Here is a 13,113-nt window from a genome sequence, read left to right as displayed (position 1 = left end):
TCTTAATCAAACTTTTGTTTGTAGGGTCTCTAATGTTGAATAAAAACAGTTTTTCTTCCTGCAAATTTTCTCCATCTTCAATAGAACAATGTAAAATTTTCTTAAGAATAAATTCATCCTCACTTGAACTGGAATCACAAACTATTTTCACTGTTTTGTTCTTCTTTCAAATACAAGCTTTAGTAAAATGTCCTATTAGACCACAATTTAAACATTTTTCCTTAATTGCGGGACACAATTTACTATTAGCTAAATGTGACTCACTACCACATCGGAAACATTTCAAAACCAAATCTTTTTTAACTGTAGTAGATTTGTTCTTAAATTGCGTTTTCAGTTTGAATTTGTGTTTGTCTTGAACCTTACAGCCAGATTCATGAAGCAATAATCGGCTCAATAAACGATTCATCATCCCAAATGCAAAAATCACAAATTCTGAAATCGCTAAATTGCGAGGAATTGCATTTAAAGAATCTCTATTTGAGATTCCTTAAATGCAATTCATGAACCATTTTAGAATTGCGAAATCGCAATTTTTGACCGCTATTTACCGCGAAGTCTGACTTTGTGGTAAATAGCGAAAACTTTGAAAAATGCACTTTAGTGCATTTTTCTAAGTTGGATGTTACACACACACATGTCCTTTGGACATGTGTGTGCGCAACAGCAGTGTAAATCACCATTTCAGGGGTGCTACAGGGTGTCCTTTGGACACCCTGGCACCCTTGAAATCGCTTCCTTATTTGTGATTCGCTAATTGCTAATCGCAACTAAGGAATGACTCTCCATTCATTCCAATGGGCCTTTGGCCTTTGGCCCATAGGAATGAATGGGGAGTCATTCCTTATTTGCGATTAGCATTTAGCGAATCGCAAATAAGGAAGCAGTAGAAATCACTATAAATTTTGCCATTTCTACATGCATCCCGTTTTGCGAGTCTTTAATAGCGATTCCTTAATAATCGCTATTAAGGACTCGCAAAAGAGGAGCATGATGAATCTGGGGGTTAGAGACTACTTGTTCCAAAATTTCCCTATTCTCTTTTTTAATAGCTTTGGCACTGCGGCCTGAATGCTCGGCTTTTCTAACAATGGCAAGAACATCCTTCAGGTCAGCATCACCATTGATCAAAAGTCTATCTTGAATAGCTGGGGCATTAGCATGCATAACTACTTGGTCCCTAATGAGCTCTTCCTGAAGATGATCAAATTTACAATCCTCCGCAATTTGTTTAACTCTGCTACATACACATCGATGGCCTCACCTGGTTGTTGCTTCCTGTGGAAAAAATTATACCTTGTAATGCCTATACAAACTTTAGGAGAAAAATGGTTATCAAAGTCGTTTAAAATATCAGAAAAAACATTAGAATCACCCCCACCAGAAGTCTTGACCATGTCATCATAAACCTTTAACCCACCAGCTACAATTAAATGTAGAAATAATTTATTTTTCCTTTCTGGTTTCATTTTATTTTCCTCATCAATTGTCTCAATAAAGTTAAAAAAATACGCCTTCATTGTAACCATTTCATGCTAGGTTCCGCACCAGAAGGCCAAAATGCTTGAGGAAACTGAATAGTAACATTTTGTGCGGCCATAATGTGTTAGATATATTGTACCTTAAATATAATGTGAACGATTTCCACTTAAAAATGCACACACTTGGAGATTCAAATAAAGTCTAAGAAATGCCTTTAAATATGGCTTGCTTGAGATCGACGCTCACAGAAATATAGATCTCTTAATATGAAGTAAACGTTCTTCACTTTAAAATACACTCACTTGGGGATCGAATAAAGTCTTGAAAATACTAGAGATCGATGCTCACAGAAAGAGTTATTGCCAACAATCAGCGTGAAAGACAAAAAAAAAAAACTTCCCAAAATGGCTTCCAGACGTATTACATCAGCGCGTTACATCCAACGCGACGTGCCAGCATCAGACGTTCCAGTAAAACATACACAAAGAATGCAGCAACCTCTTGTCAAGCTCCGAAGTTTCTTGCCAGTAAGTGCGTGCGCTGTGCAGCCTCTTGTCACGCTCCGAAGCTTCTTGTCGGTAAGTGCGTTGTTCACTTTTAAAAGCGCTAATTTCAAATTACTTCATGCGCATTGCCGAAACAACAATTTACAGTTCCTTCCAGCCCTTGACGCTCCAAAACAAATTGCACCAAAAGCGGATAACGAGGAAATTCAAATTCCAGCGCTTGGCCTCATAACAAATCATAGACAGACTACAGGGGCTGTCCAACTACCCTGAACCAGGGACAGTAAATTATTACACCTAACAAATGATTCAGGTGAAAAAAGGAATCACGATTAACATTTACACACTAAACAATAGGATTAAACACTAAATGAAAAGGAAGAAGAAGAAGAAGCCTATAAATACACATTAGCAAATTTTCAAAGACGATTATAATTTATTATATACATATTTTTCATAAAAAAGTTCCAAAAAAGAGAATAGCGCTCAAAAAAGAGTTGGCAAAACAAAAACATACAATTCACATGCCAAACTAGTGTCTAACAGACAAACATTATCATTACAAAAAGGAACAACATATAAAAAATAATGTGTCCTTGATAAATTACAGCCACAAAATGCGTCAACAGCGTTTCAACGGCATGAAAACTACGCGGTCATCTTCAGGACAGAAGATATTTTGAGCATACAGTTTCTTGTTGTACAGATGACCAATCGTAATAGAGTTCGCAAAAGGACAAAGTTTCCAACTTCTGACGATTGCAAGTTTGGAGCATTCCAATAATTGGGGTCCCGATATTTTAGTACTGCATAAATAAAAGTTCAATGGCAGCAACTTTAATTCTTTAATTACACCTATCAGTCAGCTCAATAAATCAGTTTGACAATTGTGAGCAGAAGTGTGGCTCAATGGTTAGAGCGGCAGACCCTGATGCAGAGATCTAGCCCGGGACCAGGGTTCAATTCCCCGCCTCGGCGGGTCTTGAGCTAAAAAATTCCAAGGACCTGATAATTCTCGTCTCGGTGCCTATTCCAATCATGGAGTCCCACTCTGCAACTCTGGGCAATAGCTTGCTTAATCTCCACAACGACCCCCACAACGCTAAGGATGCCTGGCCTCCACCTTGGGGGTGCCCAGGAGTGGACACCTCACAGGGAAAGCCAGGATGGGTTCCACAGTGGTATTCGTACAAGTGCCTTGAGACCCTTGCAGGTGAGTAGTGCGCTATACAAGTATCAATTTACATTTTACAACAGGACCTCTCAAATTCTAGTGGCAAGGCACACTCTGTCAGTCAGGAAATTTACTCTGCAACAAGAACACAATAATCTCAGACAACCATACATGAATGCTTTACAATCATCCTACGGTGTGAGTCCATCATGAAAACATACCAAACAGGAATTTGTATAAGAAATTCAAGTCCATATAAATGGCTCTTGAGCACTGACCATTACACTGAATACTGAGAGCATATCCTTTAGTCTCTGCTCAGATGATTCCAAAAAAGTTTCAATCATCAACATTGTGTTACTTCACACAACTAGTCTTTTTCCATTTTCCTTTCATATTCAAACTCAAATTACTAGAGTGTTCTCGAAGAAAAAGTGGATACAAATACTAGAAGCACCCGGCTGGTGCACTTACCTGAGGTCCTTGTGATGGGCCAGAATAGCTGGAGTGTCGGCATCAGCTAATAAACTAGGTCCCAAGGTTCAAGATTGTTAGAAGCTGTCTCACAGGAATACATTTCCAATAGGGGTTGCTGGCGCCCCAGCTTCCAGGTTATTCGTGTCGAATGCAACGGGACTCAGAACCCAAGGACAGCACTGTTTGGAGACACAGCTCTCTCTCAAGAAGGATGGACAAAGCCAAACAGGAGACTGAGATTTAGAGCAGTATTTATAGCCTGTCTTGCAAGTGTAAATCTAGAGTCTTCTTGAAGATTACTAAATGTTACCTGCCAATTGGAAGGCAGTCCCTGCTGTGTCAGGAAATTGAAGGTTGAGGAAACAAACACATTAGGCACTGGAGCCTTCAAGAAGATGGTTGAGTTTTTTCTATCAATTAGAAGGTTTTCTCTGGCAGGAGACTTGGGCAGGAAATGGAGGCTTTAATTAAATGGCAAACAGTTGAATACATGAAAAAGCAAGTATTTCAGGTAACATTGAGGTCATCAAGAAACAGAGGCTTTTATTTTATCTTGGGCAGGAAATAGAGGCAATTTAATTAAATTGTAAGGTAGCTAAACAGATATACAACAAACAAGTATATCAGGTAATCATGAGGTCATCAGGAAACAGGTGTTTAACTATTCAGGACCAAATGTTTGTTCAAATAGAAATTCCAAGCATTTGCAGTTAGTTAAACAGATCTTGAAACAGTGCACTCAAATTAAAAGTGTATAGCATAACAAAATGCCGTGCACAGAAAAGTACATGGCACCTGCCTAACTACACAATTGTGAAAAGTGCATAGCAGAGTTCTTGGCACCTGCCCAACTACAAAACTGTCAAATTTGCATAGCAGACTGTACGGTGCAAATGTTTTTGTGCAATTCTATTATTTGGGTATCATTAACAAAATGCATCATATGGATCTGCACTCACATTTATATGTGTACACTTATATGAAGCTATTACCTTTGAAAAGATTATGCTGTGACCTCTTAAAGTGCCTTTTTCTGACTTATACTAAATGCAGCTTAGCTAGACCTCAAGTTCATCGTGCTCAAAATGGCTGCCTCATTCACTGTTTAATATTTCTGCTTTGAATTCCTGCAAGTACTGTTTTCTATTTTCCGAATGACATTTTTGAAGAAAACGCTCTACCAGGAGCTCAGTAATGTTTCAACTGTAAAGGTTTATTATGCCTTCTTGCAGTTTTATATTCACTCAAAAGCTTACTGTTGCTTTGTAATTAGTTTTCTCTGACTTCTCCGGGTGACATTAGAATAGAGGGGCAAAATTAACATTCACTTAGTGGGAGTGTACATAGGTGGTAAGGCAGTATGATGGTCTAATTTTCAATGTTATGATTTGCAGAAATTGTAACCTTTTGCTCACACCATGGTGAATCTGCAGTTTCTACTGTATTCCATGAGATGATTTCCTATTTATACCCTCAAACTTGGGGGTGAGCCAGAGACTTTCTAATGCATCTAGATCACTGTCCCATTCTGTGTTGATTTTGCTGTAGATTTGGGACTTAAAATAGGTTTGTTTTTGTCTGTTATTCTATATTGTTCTATTATTGAAAGCCTTCTTAGCACTGATTTATGCATTTGGACAATTTCTGTATGGTATCTCCTTGACTTTTTGTAATAAATCTGTTGGAAAGTGGGTTATTGGTAGGGGCAGATGTAGGTCATACGATAGGACCCAGCATAGGTCTTAGACAATTATTCCTATGCTCAACCCTTGGAAACGTGGCTGCGAGCAAACAGGCATAACTTCCAAGACAGGTATGTAAAGCATTTAAAAACACCATTTCAGTAAATAATCAAGACACAACACATAATAAAAATCTAACACCAATTTATAAAAATAGGACATATTTGTATCTTTAAAATGACACCAAATTGACAAAAATGTAGGGAACCAGAGATATGAGTTATCAAAGATTTATTAAAATACAGCACTTAGAAGATCATAGCACCATATTGTGATACCTGCTCGCGATAGACCGAGGCAAAGTAAAAGTTTCAGGTTGGGCACGATGGAGCCCTAAGCGGCTACAGCCCCCAGCAGGGTCTCAGTTTCTACCTTCACACTTAGAAACTTTTCTGGGGCTTTTTCTCCTGAGGCCCCCCGAAGCCCCCAGCCAGTCCGGATTCGGTGAGGGTTCGCTGGCTTGACTTGTGACGAGGTCCCAGTCAAATTACCTGGAGTGGACTTAGAAACCATTTCAAGTTTGCTTCATCGGGATAACCCAGGAATCCAGGCCCACAAGCGTTGGAAGGCAGGCGGCTTGGCTCTCGCGGTTGCTCCCGGTCACCTTTTCTACGAGCTGATTTAGAAACTTTACTGGAGCTTTTTTTCGCGGGGTCTCTCAATGCTCCATCATGTAGCTGGATCTGGTGAGGGTTTGCCGGCTTCAGATTTCCTCTAGTCCCAGTCAATCTCTGGAAGCTGGAGCTATGGAGCTTTTAGTGGGACAAACCTGGTTGGCTTGGCCGGCTAGCGGTTGCAGGCAGGCGGCCTGGCTGGCCAGGTTGGGATGGTCCCTCGATGAAGCTTTTTTCCAAAGTTTGTCCAAAGTTCTCCAAACTTCTTGAACTTCTTCCTGAAGTTCCTCAAGAGGTCCCTGTTGGACCCGGAATCTCCGGTCCAACTAGGGTAGCTTGACACAAGTGGAAAGGCCTAACTCTAAGGCAATTGTGTTATTCTTGCGTCACACTCAACTCAGGAGTACGGCGTACCTCGACTGGAAAAATGACACCACACCGTCTTTTTAGAAAAGTAGAAAAGCTTTATCTTTTCTTTCAATTAGTTTCTCGGTTACTTCACAATCTGTTACATCGGTATTTTAGATATCACCATTATTTTGCATTCTTTTGTAAATTCTTAAAGAAAAGCATAACTTCTATTTCTATTAGCAAACCTTATCTAATCATAATAATCGAGAACAGGAAGGTGTAAGAATTACTTTACAATAAAGGTCACATTGGAATTACGAATGAATGTGGTACAGGTTCCAGAGGCAGCTCTGTAGTAATTACACTTTTTGAACAGAGTCACACAGTAGATTGCCTAGAATGTCAACATTTTGATAAAAAACGTTAATTCATACAAGCAATGAATTCATTCTTTATATATCTCAGGAAGGCAGGGCAATTTTTTGGAGTACACAGGCTTTACATTGAATGTATTCACTCCCACTTAGGACAGTCAGGACTCAATTCCCAGTGTTGTTGTAACGTCCCTGCTCCTAGTCAGACATGGTTTCTATTTCCTCCCACTAGCCACTCAGCTCCCAATCTGTCACTGGGTAGTAGTCTTACTTAGGATGGCTGTAAATAGGTAGTACACTCCTTTGTTACAATCTTATCATTTAAGATCCTCTGCTTGTGTTGAAGGTTGACTGGATTTAATTAACAGGCCTTTCAGTCACGATGTCCCCTAGACCAGATGGACTGGCCAAGGATACAACCCAACAAGGATTACAAAGTGCTGATTCTTTACCCCCCACCCCTCCCCCCACCTCGAAATTCCCGGCTTACTTCGGTGTTGGCAAGTTTAACAGTCTACCAGGAAAAACGGGATGTGAAGAGCACTCGACTGAGTCCCCACACTGACCGGAGGACTCCGAAGGCTGAACTCACCAAAGTCCTGACAGGGGGGTGGGGGGGGTTGATTCTTGCCTTAGGCCCCAGCCTTCCACACGGGAAAGAACTCCGTTCCCGGCCGGACTTCACTCAGCCCCCAGCCTTCCACATGGGCAATGAGTAACGGTGAGCGCAAACTAGCGCGAGAAGCGCTGCGCCGCTCAAGATCCGATTTTAGCGAACCTCCTATAATGTCTGTTCATTAGTAGGCTTGGGGATATAATCTAAAGGCAGTTTCTTCAGGGTTTTGATCGGCAACCCTTTCACACCCTCCAGCTCCCGCCTCACGGTCCTCCGCTCCCCAGGCTGAACCAGGGCTTCTTATGAGGGGGGTGCCTCAGAAGTAACTTGTGCTGGGGTCAAAAGTAAAAGCAGGGCTAGGTCAACTGACAGGAGGGGCATCAGCAGATAAGGGAAGCTGGCCCTAAAAAACAGTCAATTCCCCACTCAGTGCTCCAACCTCTCCTCCCTGAAGCCTTAACTCCTCACTAACCTTACTCCTCACTGACTGGACAAAATGGCCGCCCCACATTCCACCTTTTATATTCCGGGCCAAGGGTGTCTAGAGTGGACCAGAAGGTTCTGGAACCCCACATGACAACCCTATGGCCCCAGGCTATGAGGTGATCTGGTCAGGCCACCATTTTGTGGTGAACACCTACTCTTCCTCCATTTTAGAGGAGCACCTGTGCTTCATTGTTAATTAGTAACAATGAAGCGCCCAGAGTCCTAAGGTCAACACTAAAACGAAATGTAGTGGACAAAAATTCAGAAGGCCAAAAAGGGGGGGAAATAAGGAGGGACCTCCCAAAGGGCTGACAGGTCTAACAGTCCCAAAGTGTCTCAAACTCACTTCAAGGGTCTGGCAGCTCCAAGATTGTCCTTGAAAGTTGAGGAGTTCAGTTCCCACAATCCACGGGTACAAAACACTTACAAATCCACAGATGGGTCTCCAAGGTGTAGATTTAGTTGATAATATTCCAGTTGAGCTCTTTTAACCTTTAGCTGTCAGGGAGTCCACTCTTTAGTGTTGTTACCAGCAAGAAAATTCACAGGGCTGTAGTTTCAGAGGGTGCAATCTTCAGAGGTCAGGCCTTAGAGTTCCTTGCACAGCAAAATCTTCTCAGCAGGGCACTTCTTGCTTCAATAAGTTTCAAGCAGCAGAACTGGAGGGCTCTGCCACTACCAGATACTTATTCAAAATTCTCTGGGTCACGCAGCAGGTCACTCCTGACCAATGGGAGCAGGGTAACTCCTCAAGGAGATGACCACATCTTGTAGAGTGTGGCATTATTTTGTCCCAGAGTGCATCAAATCTTCCAAATCCATAATGGCTGATTTTCCAGCAGAAAGTCAAGATCTGGCTAAACATACCCCCAGGGATGACTTATTGCCCTAGACTCTTCCACTACCATCTGCACATACCCCTTTAAGCCTATCTCTGACCCTGGGTCAAGAGTGTAAACGTGTAACTGCACCCAGGCCTCCCCTCTGCCTTTGAAGGGCATGCTTTACGACTCCACCCCCTGGCCTGGAATTCCTGTGGACCAGCACACTGCCCTCCCAGCAGAGCTGGTAACCCCAGGGGCTCTTTATCACCTCTTCAAAGCAGCCTGGCTCATCCACTTAACTCTGACCAATCAGGACAGACCACTGGAAGGCTGAATTTGGACTTACAAACAAGAAAGTCTTGAAACTTCTTGTATGTGCACTTTAGGAGTGATTCAACACTATGATATTGTTGGATTTACTACTACCATTCTGGGAAGTCTTTAAATGGTCAGGCTAGTCCTCTCCTATCAATAGTTATTAATGAATCACTTCCTACCATGTTAACCTATGTAATAAGGGATCTGTAATGGGAAAAATGACGTGGGCCATTTTTCCAGCACCAGGACTTATAAGTACTTGCCTTATATCTACAGGTACCCCATCCCATGTGCCACTAAAGGAGACGTTAGGGGTTCTGAATCTGAAGAAATATTGCAGATTCTCCTTTTACTGTGCTCCTAGCATCAAAGTCGAACTTGAGCAGCACTTTACCACAATGTGGGCAGTGAAATGTGAATTTTCACTTTACCCAGGCATCTAAAAACTCATGTTATAAGGGTGGACCTTATAGATAACTGACCCCGACCCCTGGGGTACCTAGGGGACACCCTGGGGCTCCCTATTATGCCAAAACATTGTAGGTTACCCATTTGTAAGTGCCCCTACCACCAAAGTCGAGTTTGGGCACACTATTATTTTTAAAAGTAGTCCTGGCACCCAGGGCTGCTTTTAGACTGACCTCAGGCTTTAGCAGTGCACACATGCAAGTGCAGAAAAAGCTGCTGGCCTCTAAACTGCCTTCCCCCAGGGTACTGGGGATTTCTAGGAAGTTTAAATCCCCTGCTCTATTATAAACTGGGGCTTAGTGGGTAGGTCATGCTAATTACAGGGGTACCCCACCATACCATAGTTTACCCTAATGTATGTTAGTGTTTTAACTGTATTCTAATGTGTTCCTTTCAGCTTACAACTGGCCCTGGGCCTGGTTAGGCAGAGCCCAGGGTCAGTCAAAATCAGTTACCACCAGCATCAGTCAGCAAAAAGTTGGGGGATGCCCAGGGCACAGGATGACTTTGCAACAAAATCATTCTAATTTCTAATTCCACCCTAGAACTTATTTATTGAGTCCGCCCTTCCTTGACTGAATATTTGAAATACCAACTTGTACCTTATCTTGTAACACATTGCCTCATGAAATTGAGGTTTTACATCATGCTGATGGTTAGGCCTTGCCCTTTTTGCAGGTTTATCCCCAAAATGTTTGCCTCTTGCCTCCTATTTTTCTGACCCTGTTTTTGTCAGCTATAGGATTCTGGGCACTTTAACAAATCTGGTCAGTGCTAAAGTAGATAGCTCTCTGTGTAAATTATGATTATGGTTGATTATCCATGATTGGCATACTTGATTTACTGGTAAGTACCTAGTATGGGGCGCTGAGTGTGACAGGGCCCGTAAATCAAAAGCTACTAGTGGGTTTGCAGCACTGGTTGTGCCACCCCGAGTAGCCCTGTAAATGTGTCTCAGACCTGCCACTGCAGTATCTGCGTGCACACTTTTAAACTGCCATGTTGACCTGGCATGTGTCCTAAGCTTCCCTTTTCTTATTTGTAAAGTACCCCTTCAGGTAGGCCCAAGGTACCCCCATTGGTAGGGTGCAGTGTATGCGAAAGTAGGACATGTGCAGTCTGTCCCATAAGGTTAACATGTTAGCTGTCTTGTAACATCTTACAAGTGTAACATGCCATGAAATAGAGTTTAGGCTCTCTGAACTCAGAATTTAATAACACACCTTTTAGTCAAGGTGTTTGAAAATGCCACTTTTAGAAAGTTGGCATTTTCTTGCTTTACCATTTCGTGTGCCTCTGCCTGTTTGTGTAATCATCATCTGGTTTTGGAATGACAGGAACTGGGGATGTGCACTCACTCTAGACAGTCAAAAAGGGAGTTCAGATGTGTCCTGCCTTACCTGTGTGACTTAACGCTGGGCTGAATAGAACTGGTCCATATTTAGAGTGGTGGGAGGAGTTTCACTAGCACCTGAATAGGTTGTTTCTCATTTGCAAAATGTTGGCTCCACCTCCTGTGGTCATGCTGGACCAAGGAGTCAGAACTGAGCTCAGAGACTATGTAGCAAAGAGATCCATGAGAAAATAGGGTATACGTATAGTACCTAAAACCCCAAGATCTTAGATTACTTTGGGAAACAAGAGCACCCTGCCAAGAAGAAAAGCTATGTGAGAAGCGCTGCCTTTTCTGTGTGTGGGGTGGTTTGGCCTGCAATTGTTGTTTCTGTCTGTGGCAGAGGAAAAGGACTGACTCATTTTGCCCTACTGTGGTATCCTGCTTGTGAAGAATCCCCAAGGGCTTGTGTGTGCTTGCCGCCTGTTGGAAGTCTCAGGGAGATAAAAGACTTCAAGAAAGATCCTTGCTGCATCTAAAAAGAACCTGCTTGGAAGGAAAGCTGGAAAAGCTGTGAGGAGCAGTGCCCCGGATGTGTGTGGGGTAGGACGGCCTGCAGTTTGCGCTCTTGTCTGGAGCAGGAGAACGACTTGACTGTTCTTCACCTTTTTCCAAGGAGCAGCGTGTGGGTAGAGCTTTGACAGGAAAGTGCAGCTGGAGCACTTTACCCCTACAGAGAGAAGCTGCCTGGATCAGCACATGGTGAGTGCTTCATTCTCCCTCTTGTTTGTGCCAAAAAGTGCTTGGAGATTTAGTCTACCTTTTGTTTGTGTCAAAAAGCTTGTGGTGCTTGTATCAGATCGAGCCCTCTGCTCTGATCTGCATGTCTCTGAAACTGACTGATGTTGCCTGCAATACAGCCTCATTTCCAGGGAAACCATGTCGATGGCTGCTGTGCATGGAATACCGCTCTGAGGCTCCCTTCTCTGCTGGTGGCAGCAACATCGCACCTCAAGGGTTCCCACTTGCTGTGGTGCTGGTATCGGAAATAGTAAGTTCCACTTGCACCAGGATGCCCAAGCTCCTACCTCCCCCCTCCTGGGCCAGGTACCGTAAGAGGCAATGCAGGGTCTACAAATATTGTGTAGGGCAATGGGTGGTGTGGGCTATTGACGTTAAGCAGCCTGCCCTCACCTGCTGGCAGTCTTGAGAGTGAGTTGGCCCCTGGAGGGTAACAACTCATGCCTGTTCTCAGATGAAGTGGAGGCTTGTTTTACAGCTGTACCATACGGGCTTGGGCAGCTGCCATGATTCATTGATTGCAGGTGGAGGACCAGGTGAGGTCTTCCCACATGCGCTCTGTACTTTGTGTTCTCCACTTTACCCACTGGTAAGTGCCTGAGAGGAGGAAGACCTAGGTATTTTGGTGGCACCTGCTCACTGTGGTTGTCTCAGGATGGGGTAATCCCTTAATGGAGGTCTCAATTATGCTGATTCTACCAAGTACCCTAGTATCTGTAATAGGCATGCAAATGTACTGTGGCATTGAATTTTATGATGACATGTGGTGATGCAGGTCCTACAGTGAGTTATGGTGATACCTGGTGATCTGTGTGTCCCTTCCTGATGGCTCCTTGTTATGTCTTAATGTAATGAAGTTTAATTTTCACAAACTGCATGTTAGGTACAATGATGGTGTAAGGTGGTGTTTTCATGATGTTTTCATGACGTGTGCATCCTATGAGTATTTACTTTATTGACCTACCAATGATGTTATGACCGTTGCCTAGTGGCAAAGTGATTTATGGTACATGTGATTGTGGTCTATGTGTTTTATATACAATATATGCGATATTTTTTTATAAGCTGGTGTGGAGTCTTTTTTGTGGTGTATTTTGTGTGTCACTGGTGTGTGTTTTGTTAATCAAATGCTTTGCACATTGCCTCTTGGATAAGCCTGACTGCCCTGCCAAGCTACCAAGGGGATGAGCAGGGGTTATCTCAGGTGTGTAACTCCCCTACCCTGACTAGAGTGGTGGGTTGTTCCTGGCATAGGTGCATACCCTAGTAAACCAGAAACCTAATTTCTAACGTTGGTTGTCAGCTGTGAGAATAGGGCTTGTGTTTGTGCAGTACCACAGTGACTCATTGTTGCACTATAGACTCTGCACATAGACTAGTAGGCAATCACAGACGGTTTTCTGTTTTTCTATTTTTGTGGCACCCCTTGAGAGCCAGCAATGTCTCACCTGGGTGACCCAGCAGTTGTTGTGGTAGAAAGTGCATTTGAAATTGGGAAGTTGTATTTCTATACTGTGGATGACTTAAAGCATAGTCCTTGATTCTCA

Source organism: Lissotriton helveticus, chromosome 10 (assembly GCF_964261635.1).
Source record: "Lissotriton helveticus chromosome 10, aLisHel1.1, whole genome shotgun sequence".
NCBI classification, from domain to species: domain Eukaryota; kingdom Metazoa; phylum Chordata; class Amphibia; order Caudata; family Salamandridae; genus Lissotriton; species Lissotriton helveticus.
This window is presented reverse-complemented; position numbering follows the sequence as displayed.